We start from the raw sequence: 10,034 nt of genomic DNA on the forward strand, positions 1-10,034 counted from the left end.
ATCTCTTTAGTTTCATCCCAGGAAGTAGAGTGACATTCCTTCAGCTGCTGCAAAGGATGAAAGCTCTCCTGGCAAAGATAGGCCTTTGAACTAGTGAAAAGTGAGTGATTGATACAAGGTCTAAATCTTCATTCTTCTGAGACAAATCAGCATTTGAAACAGAAGAAAATAAAGGGAGAGAAGTATGAAGGAAGAGGGCGAGCCGGGGGAAGTGGCGCTGCAGAAAAGGATGGAGGATGTAAAAGAGCCTGCTATTTTAGCAGGAAGAGATAAAGTTTCCTTCCGAAGTTAAAAACTATCTATTCCTCCAACCAAGAGATTTCAAAACAAGCAGCTACTAAATTTATCATTCATGCTTTTGTTTCTCTCAAGTTTTAAGGATTCCAGAATTCTACTCCAAATTAAATGTTGTGCATTTTAAAACCAGGCTCTTGACATTTTAAAATACATTTTATGGTTCATTAATATGTATTTGGGGTCTTTTAAAATGCATATTCTGATAGTGGATGTAAATCTCTGTTTGGGGACTTTTGTGAGGAAAAAGTTGAGCTTGCGATCCAATCAGGTATGCCCTCATGCCTCATATTCCAAGTTCCAATGGGCATTGAGGGATTTAAACATTCACCCAGTACTCAGATGTTGCATTTCATAGTTTACTCCACCTGCTAAAACTGACATTTGGTTGAAAACAACTTGTGCATATAGGGAAATACTTCACTTTTCTTAACTCCCTGATTCCCCCTGCTCTATCAGGAAGATGGAAGAAAGTATAGAGGGAATAATCTGCCAAAACACATGCCAAGGATGAGAGGAAAATGGGAATTTGACCTCAAAGAGTGAGATTCTTATAATAAAGTGGCTCAAAAATAAAAATAAAAGTTTTCTTTTAAAAAAAATCCCCACTATGGCCAGTAAGAACAAAGCTCCAGGGGATGATGCAAAGATGGGGCTTCAAACGCTATATAGTACTAGTTTTGTCTGTCAACATGCAAAGCTCTACAGGACACCCTGTTTCACACACACACACACACACACACACACACACACAAACACACACACACACACACACACACCACAAAATATGTAAGTTAGAATTACTGGTATGTAATTAGATTCACGTATGGAGTGTCTTTGATGTACTAGGCATTTAAGATATTACAAACAAGTCTTAGGAACTTGATAGGTATTGGTCCTCCTTTAAATCCTTCAATGTTATAACCATAATTATGTGTTCCTCTATAGCACATTCCATGTTCTCTGCTTTAGAATTGCAACCATTGTATACTGTGATGTGTTATGACATTGTGGGTTAGGAAATTGGGCAAGGTCAGGCTGTGTGATTTCTTGGCTGCACATGGTACCAAACAAGGTCTTCAGTGGGATTCATCAAGTTGATAGAATGTTCTATATCACCAAAAATAGCTTGATATTTACAATCGATGCCTTGAGCCGGGCGGTGGTGGCGCACGCCTTTAATCCCAGCACTAGGGAGGCAGAGGCAGGCGGATCTCTGTGAGTTCGAGGCCAGCCTGGTCTCCAAAGCGAGTTCCAGGAAAGGCACAAAGCTACACAGAGAAACCCTGTCTCGAAAAACAAAAAAACAAAAACAAAAAAACAAACAAACAAAAAAAAACAATGGATGCCTTGGTAGGTATCTAAGTTCAGCTGGGCGTATCAGCTGGAAAATATACATGTATACTCTCTACCATGACAACCACAAAGTAGATAGACCACATTGCACATGGTAGGCTCAGGAGTTTCATAGAAAATGTTTGCAAAAGATAAGAAGTAAAATGTGCCAATTTCTTATGGTACAGATTGAGAAACCAGATCATTACTTTTTTTTTTTTTTTTTTTTTTTTTTTGGCTAAAGTTTGTTGTTGATGTAACCAACCGTCTTATTAAATAAGAAACACAGAAACAATGTAAAAGAGAAAGCCGAGAGGTCAGAGCTCAGAGCTAAAATCTCACCCTTCCTCCTGCTGTCCCAGCTTCGCGAAAGAGACCTACTTCCTGTCTGTTCATTTTTTTTTATAGTATGTTGTTCTGCCTTCTCATTGGTTGTAAACCCAAACACATGACTGCCTCGTCACTGTCTGAATGTACAGGCCCCTAGGTCTTAAAGGCATATGTCTCCAATGCTGGCTATATCCCTGAACACACCGATATCTATGGGATTAAAGGCGTGTGCCACCACCGCCACACTCTTGCTATGGCTCTAATAGCTCTGACCCCAGGACAACTTTATTTATTAACATACAATCAAAATAATATTTCAGTACAATTAGATTACCACCACAGTTTGTTGAGACTGTAAAGGAAGCAACTTTTCTCTGGGATGTGTCTAATCATTTGTGCCACAAGACTCTACCACAGGTTCTTCAAGGCTTTCAAGTTTAAGAGTCTATAAGCATTATTGTTTAAGAGTAAGAGTTACAGAATAAACCATTTTATTTAAATCTCAAATATGGTACTTAATGCTCTTATGTAACGGTCTCTCTACTTAATCAGTTTATCCATCATAATAAAGTGATGACATTGCATTGCATATAATGTATATGCAACAGTATCTGTAACATAGTATGTCTCAAAAACTAATAGCTTTCACTATTTATAAAATCCAAAAGTGTTCTCATCTAGCACGAACTTAGTAAATGTTTTTTTTGAAATATAGAAGATTAAACAGAAATTGATGTATGAAAAACCCTTATGAAAACCCACTAATTTGTAACCTAATTAAAAATATAATTTAAAAAGGAAGGAGTTTGAACACAGGTATCATGCATGGGTGGACAAGGTTCCCAACAGAAGGAATGAATTATTAAGTGAAAACCTCAGGTTCAGGCATGTGATAACTCCCTACAAGCTATTGGTCAGGGAGATGCCAGAGGGCCCCCCAAAACAATACAGACTATTGTTCCTGCTCTTGGTTGCCTATGGTAATCAAATGATAAGACCCTATTATTGATAATACAATACATTTGGTTACAGGATATAAATAAATCAAGCTGGGGCTGGATGTGGTTGCACACATCTATAATCTCAGGACTTAGAAAACAGAGACAGGTAGACCTCTGTGACTTCTAGGCCAGCTCAGTCTACATAGCAGTTCTAGGATAGCTAAGACTACACAGTAAGGCCCTGTCTCAAAAAAAAGAACAGAAATTAAGCAAGAACTCACCTCCAGGATTCCTCCATATTACCTAAACTTTATAATGATGGAAGCTGCAGTGATATGCAGGACATTGCAGTATAAATGTTCTCAATGGTATTACCCAGCAGTGAATCCTGAATGCTGACCTTCCTGCCAAGGTGTGCCCACTGGAGCAATAGTGCCATGAAAGTTATGGGGTAGCAAACCACTTCCATATTGGATTTGACATCTTCTCCACAGGAGGGAATTAATGTCTCATACTGTAAACCCCAATGAAAAGACTATTGCTTTGGAGGTCATGGGATATAGTGATGTAATGAATTTAAATGTTTGCAAACTACCTTCTCAATATTTATGATTATTCCCATAGATTAGTGCCACAGTGAAACATTGTCTTCTGAACATGATGTAGATGGATGGCTGTTACACTCGTGAATTCACTGAAGCTGTGGCTACCTGCACAGGTCAAGCCAATGAAACTATTCTTTGTTACAGCAGGCAACAGTAATTGGACTCAGTTGGTTTCAAAAACATTCAATATATAAGTTTTTAAATGAGGAGAAGATATAAAGATGGGAGGGGAAAGTATTGGGGTTGTATCATCTATCTATCTATATATCTATATCTATATCTATATCTATATCTACATATAAGTAAATATGAAAAATAAACAAAATATATTCAAAAATGGGTTTGATTTATAAGTACAAGAAAAACACATTTTCTATATAAACCAACATTTGGCAACACAATGGTTATGAAAACTGAAGTATCCCTGAGAGGAGTATAAGAATCCATTGACTTTTAGCATCATGAATTCAACAGCCTTGAAGAGGCACTGACTAAGTTACAGAATGCACATATAAAGCTGAGGGAAAAAAATATCAGTGTAGTTCTTTTCAGTCTGTTTCCCAAACTTGCCCAATAAGCGATTCATCCATCTGAATTAACAATATACCAAATGTACATAATTCTAATGGTACTTTCAATAGCATCCTGTTGTTTTTCTTTAGAAATCAAGCCTAAGTAGTGCAGTGGTTGCTCATGACTTTAATCCCAGCACTCAGGAGGCAAAGGCATGTGGATCTCTGTGAGTTTGAGGCCAACCTAGCCTACAAAGTGAGTTCCAGGAAATCCAGGGCTACACAGAGAAACCCTGTCTTGAAAAACACAACAAAAAAGCAAACAAAAAAACAAACTCAAGCCTAGATTTGGAAAGAAGAAGAGCAAATAGAAAGCAATGTATATCTAGCAAAGGAGCATGTGAGCTAGCATATAACTCTATACATTTGCTTCATAGAAAATACTCATTGCTTCCCTGGAAATAAATGAAGTCTTTTACATCAATATGAGTAAAATTCATCAATATTTATTCATTAATTCCCAGGAAAGATTTTTTTTAAAGATGTTATGTAACATGCATCTTAAATCGGTCTTTTAATAAAATAAAATAATATAAAAAACCCTTGAGCCAGAAATTGTGGTAAATGTTGAAAGATCAGAGAGACAAAAGATCAAGCCACTGCCACGTCTTACCTCTAGGACTTCTCAGCCTGAAAAAGCCTTTAGTTACTGTCTCCTCAGGCCTTATATACCTTTCTCCACTCAGGCATCACTTCCTTCCTAGTACTGGGATTAAAGGCGCGTGTGCTTCCCAACTACTGGGATTAAAGGCAAGAGATCTCAAATACTGGGAATAAAGGTGTGTGCCACTACTGCCTGGCTCTGTTTTTCTCCTAGACTGAGTCAATTTCATGTAGCCCATGGTGACTTTGAACTTACAGAGATCCAGACAGATCTCTGCTTCTCAAGTGCTAAGATTAAAGGTGTGTGATACCACTGCCTGTCCTCTGTGTTTAATCTAGTGGCTTGTTCTGTTCTCTCATCTTCAGGCAAATTTTATTAGGGTACACAATATATCACCTCAATGTTAAATTCAAAATCAGCTTGACAAATCAAATATACTCTCTTTCTCTGATGCCTTACTTCTAATTCATCAACATAGCCTGGCAACTTTTCACTGAAAACACCAGAATATGACATTTTAACACATCCATGTTTACCATACCAATTATTCTGCTTCTTCCTAGCCACTGGAAGTCTACTTATAATTTCATTTTATTTTCAAATAACTTATGGAGTATTGAGAGTAGAGATCATTCCCTTACCAACAAGAAGATACACATTCAGAGGTGGAAATTTATAGTAGATCACCTATCTGTTAGACTTCTGATCCAGAAATGGAAAGTTGAAACCCTGATAGCTTAACTTTTTCCCTTAAACTAATAAATTGGTTAGTAATAAATAACAGCGAAGATTTGTTTTTGGTCTTATATGATATCTTTCTTCTTGTAGATAGATTTATTAGGCAATTCAGAATTTAATCAGCTAATACTTGTATCAGGTAAAATTTCCCTTATAAACCAGTCAAACTGAATGGATAACTACAAGGAAAAATTTTTCCATATACAGCAGAGCAGTTGTCCATATGAACTCACAGAGACTATGACATGTACAAGACTAACACATGCTTAAACCAAACATAATCCCATCATGAAAAGAGGAGGTGGCTATGGAAGAGCTCTATCTGAAGAGCTATTGGCAACTGATTGCTGCTGGGAGACAGAGAGTCAGTTTTGTTTTAAGAATGTGCCCCTTGGTAGGTCAATTAAGTCCCAGTGGAAGGCCATACTTCTGGCTTCCATGGTTTTGTTGGCTTGTTTTGTTTTCTTTAAAGTGAGAAGGGAGAGGACACAAATTTCTGTGGGTAGGAAGGTAGTGGATTTAAGAGGAACTCAGGAAAGAGCCAGACAATGAACAAAATACTCTGTAGGAAATTCTCAAAGAACTAATAAAAATTGTAAAAGAATGAATTAATGAATTAGTGGTGAATTATATGCCACCAGGTCGAAGATGTTCAGAAAGGACCAAACCCTAGGGGATGACTCCATAGGCAAATGTAAAAAGAAACACAACAGAGAAAAATTGAAATATTCCTCAATGTCCATAATGGTAGGTAGAAGCAAAAGAAAAGAAAAGAGGGGGGGAAAGTCACAACACAACACAGACATACCACTGGATCTACTTAACTAGGTTGCCCACAGTAGAATCTTCTCATGCCTTGTACTTCATCGCTAGTTAGGTCATTGAAATTTACAAAACAAGAAACTGAATAAATCAATTCATTCCAATTAAGACTAATAAAGTCAATGATCCATTTTCTCTACTATAAAAATTATGTTTTATTTTAATTTCCCTTCAACTTTTTCTGTGCATGCATCATCTTTATTAGAGGCCTTATTCTTTACTTGATGCAGTATGTATTTCCATGCTAAGACGCTTCAGAACAGTTTAATAAAGCAGTATGACACCAAGGCCCATTAGTATTTTTTCCCACGGTGTCTGTAACAGATGTGATGCTTTCTTGACCCAATGCCTTATGAGCCCATTGTCAGAGAGCAATATTAAACAGGAATTTATCCAAGTACTTCAACACGGAATAGGCTTTCACCTGAAAGGTCTAGGAAATGGAAGCAATTGAAATTTATTGACTTGGGTAGTTCACATAATTAACTTGGTTCATCACCTTCATTTTGCTACTGAAGTCCTGGCCTGATTAATCCAACTAGCCAGAAAATGAAGAATGGCCCAGATTAAGTCTGTAATACTTTAAAAAATATTTTGCAGTGCTTGTATCAAAATACCTCAAGGCATACAGACCTAGATGATTTAAAAGGAGTGACAAATTCTTGACATTTTTAAAAGTATTCCAGTGATACCCTTCTAAATATTTTACTGTTAGAGACTATTTTATTCTTAAGTATTTGTCCATTTGAATGACCTTCAACATGAAAAATGCTTGAGCTGGCAGTTCTTATAATGAAAGGCAGACTTAGAAAAATAGGTAAATTTCTCTTGGCTTAAAATTCTATTTTTTATAAAGGCAGGGAAATCCCTGATGCTAATAAAAAATACATTTTTTAGATATGCTATTAGATTCTCAGTTCTTAACTTAGGGCATGGAATTAAGAAAACCGCCCTAGCCTTCCCATTTAGAAAAAGAATACAGGACTCAGAGAGACTTGACTATAATAGAGGTAGTTTTCCTGCATACTTGGGACATTTTGATGTAGAGGGAAACCTCAGAGGCAATTGGTCACAACCTGAAAATATCAGATATACAATAAAGAAGTCATGGCCAAAAATGTACCATCTTATCAAAAATGTAGGATTTTTCTGAATGATGGGGGCCAGAAAATAAATTTAAGAGTCTTGAAAACATTGCTATGTGGCATGGGAGAAGTGTTGAGCATTGAATACAGTTTGCTGTAGGATGTTCCTTATGGCAAATGTGTTGCTCTGATTGGTCAATAAATAAAACACTGATTGGCCAGTGGCTAGGCAGGAAGTATAGGCGGGACTAGCAGAGAGGAGAAAAGAAAGAACAGGAAGGCAGAAGGAGTCACTGCCAGCCTCCGCCAGGACAAGCAGTATGTGAAGATGACAGTAAGCCACAAGTCACATGGCAAGGTATAGATTTATGGAAATGGATTAATTTAAGCTATAAGAACAGTTAGCAAGAAGCCTGCCAGGGCCATGCAGTTTGTAAGCAATATAAGTCTCTGTGTTTACTTGGTTGGGTCTGAGCGGCTGTGGGACTGGTGGGTGACAAATATTTGTCCTGACTGTGGGCAAGGCAGGAAAACTCTAGCTACAAGAGTTGGTTATAAAAGGAACAGTGTCTTTTATGATAATTCAAATCTATTTTGCATAAGGAACTACTAGGTTGGAATTCCAACTTATTTTTCCTTCAAATTGTGCTATTGTTCTAAGACATATTTGATTTTTCTTTGTTTTGCTTTTTCGAGACAGGGTTTCTCTATGTAGCTTTGGCGTCTTTCCTGGAACTCACTCTAGAGCCCAGGCTGGCCACAAATTCACAGAGATCTGCCTGCTGCTGCCTCCCCTAAGCTGGGATTAAAGGCATGCACCACCACCACCCAGCCATATTTAGTTTTTTTTTTTTTTATTGAGAAATTTGATTATCAGGCTTATAATTGAGTCTCATGAACATTGAAAAGAAAGGATACACTTGGGGAATGATATAACCTTTACACAATAATAAATTTAGTGGAGTTCTGCAGTGAAGGCTAAGATAACATCACATACTATGTAGATTTTAAACATTTGTTAAACAGTAATTTTTATATATGGATAGATTCATGGACAAATAGTGGCAGAGGAACATTGCTGTTCAAAGTCAAGCAAGAGAGGACAGTAAGACAGCTTTTCCCATTGGCAAGAAACAGCCTTACAAAACTGAAAAGGAGAATACTGTTCCTCCCTCTTACTGTGTACACAAACGTTGATACACTCTGTTTACACAAACATTAAGGAGGCTGTGACAAAACACAGTCAGTTAGATGTAAAGAAAGCTGTATTGTGGTAACAAATTAGTCCTGCAACTTTAGGAAATTAATTTCTCCTGCTACATAGTACCCTAATTTTTAACATGAATTTCAGGGTAATAACAGCAATTAATAATGATAATTTATATTTATTGAACCCTTGTTGTACACAATTATCATTTTTTGTGGTTGCCTTATAAGCATTTGTACTTCTAATTCTGACAACTACAAGAGACAGATACTATTTATGATCTCTTCTGTAACAATAAGAAAATGTGTGATTTACCTAATATTTCACTTAGCTTCAATGTATTAGAGCTGATATTTGAAGACAGATAAGTACAATGTCAAGCAATGTCAGTGCCTTTGGTGGTTTGAATAATAATGGTCTCCATATGCTCATATATATGAATGCTTAGACACCAGGGAGTAAAACTATTTGAAAAGAGTAGGATTAGGAGGTGTGACCTTCTTAATGTAGGTGTCACCCTTGTTGGAGGAAGTGTGCCACTAGGGATAAGTTTTGAGGTTTCAAAATCCCATGCCAGGCTCAGTCTATCTATTTTCCTCTCCACCTGTGGATCAGGATGTAAAGCTCTCAGCTACCACTCAAGCACCATGTCTATCTGTGTGCTACCATAATCCCTGCCATGATTATGATAGAGTAACTGTAAGAAAGCCCCCAATTAAATGCTTATATAAATTGGTCAAGGTCTTATTTCTTACAGTAATAGAGCGACAACATGAAGAAACAGTTTAGTCCTTTAGATTCTTGTTTTCTTTGTTTTTACATGTCTGCTTTTCATATATCTGAGATGTATGAATATACAGACTAACATAAATGATGAATCCTATGAAGCTGATCAATAAATATGAAGGATTTAGCTTTTGTATTAGGTAATAGGGAAGCAACCAAAACCAATGTCTCCTATAGATGGTGTAAAAAACAGATTCATCTAAGGCTAGCAATATACATAGTAGAGCATGGCATCTCCTTCTCAAGTAATGACTGCTTACATGCTGGATGTTACTGTTTTGTCTGTGACAATTCTATGGGAACATCCCAATCCTTACAACTAAAATTAGTAGGTATGAACTAGTCTTGATAAAAATTAACAACTGTTTCTAGATTCTACATTTCCTATCTTAAGGGTATTGGGTTTAGAATAGATGAAGATTTAGGAGAGGAATCAACTAAGAGAGAAGTTAGGGTCAAATACAGAAATACTGTATCAGACTGATAAAACATATGCCTCTATATGCAGGCAGGCCTACACTGAAGGAAATAATGGAACTTCTATTTGATAACAAACTAAGATATATTAGTCCTTTCTCCAATTTAATTTTTCTTTATTTTAAAGAATCCTGTATCTAAACCATAAAAATTATATCTTCTTTTACAAACCAGTTTACTGTACCGGACCTAGCACCACACATCTGACACATCTGACATGTTTTAAGATCTCCAGACA

Source organism: Peromyscus leucopus, chromosome X (assembly GCF_004664715.2).
Source record: "Peromyscus leucopus breed LL Stock chromosome X, UCI_PerLeu_2.1, whole genome shotgun sequence".
Taxonomy (NCBI): Eukaryota; Metazoa; Chordata; class Mammalia; order Rodentia; family Cricetidae; genus Peromyscus; species Peromyscus leucopus.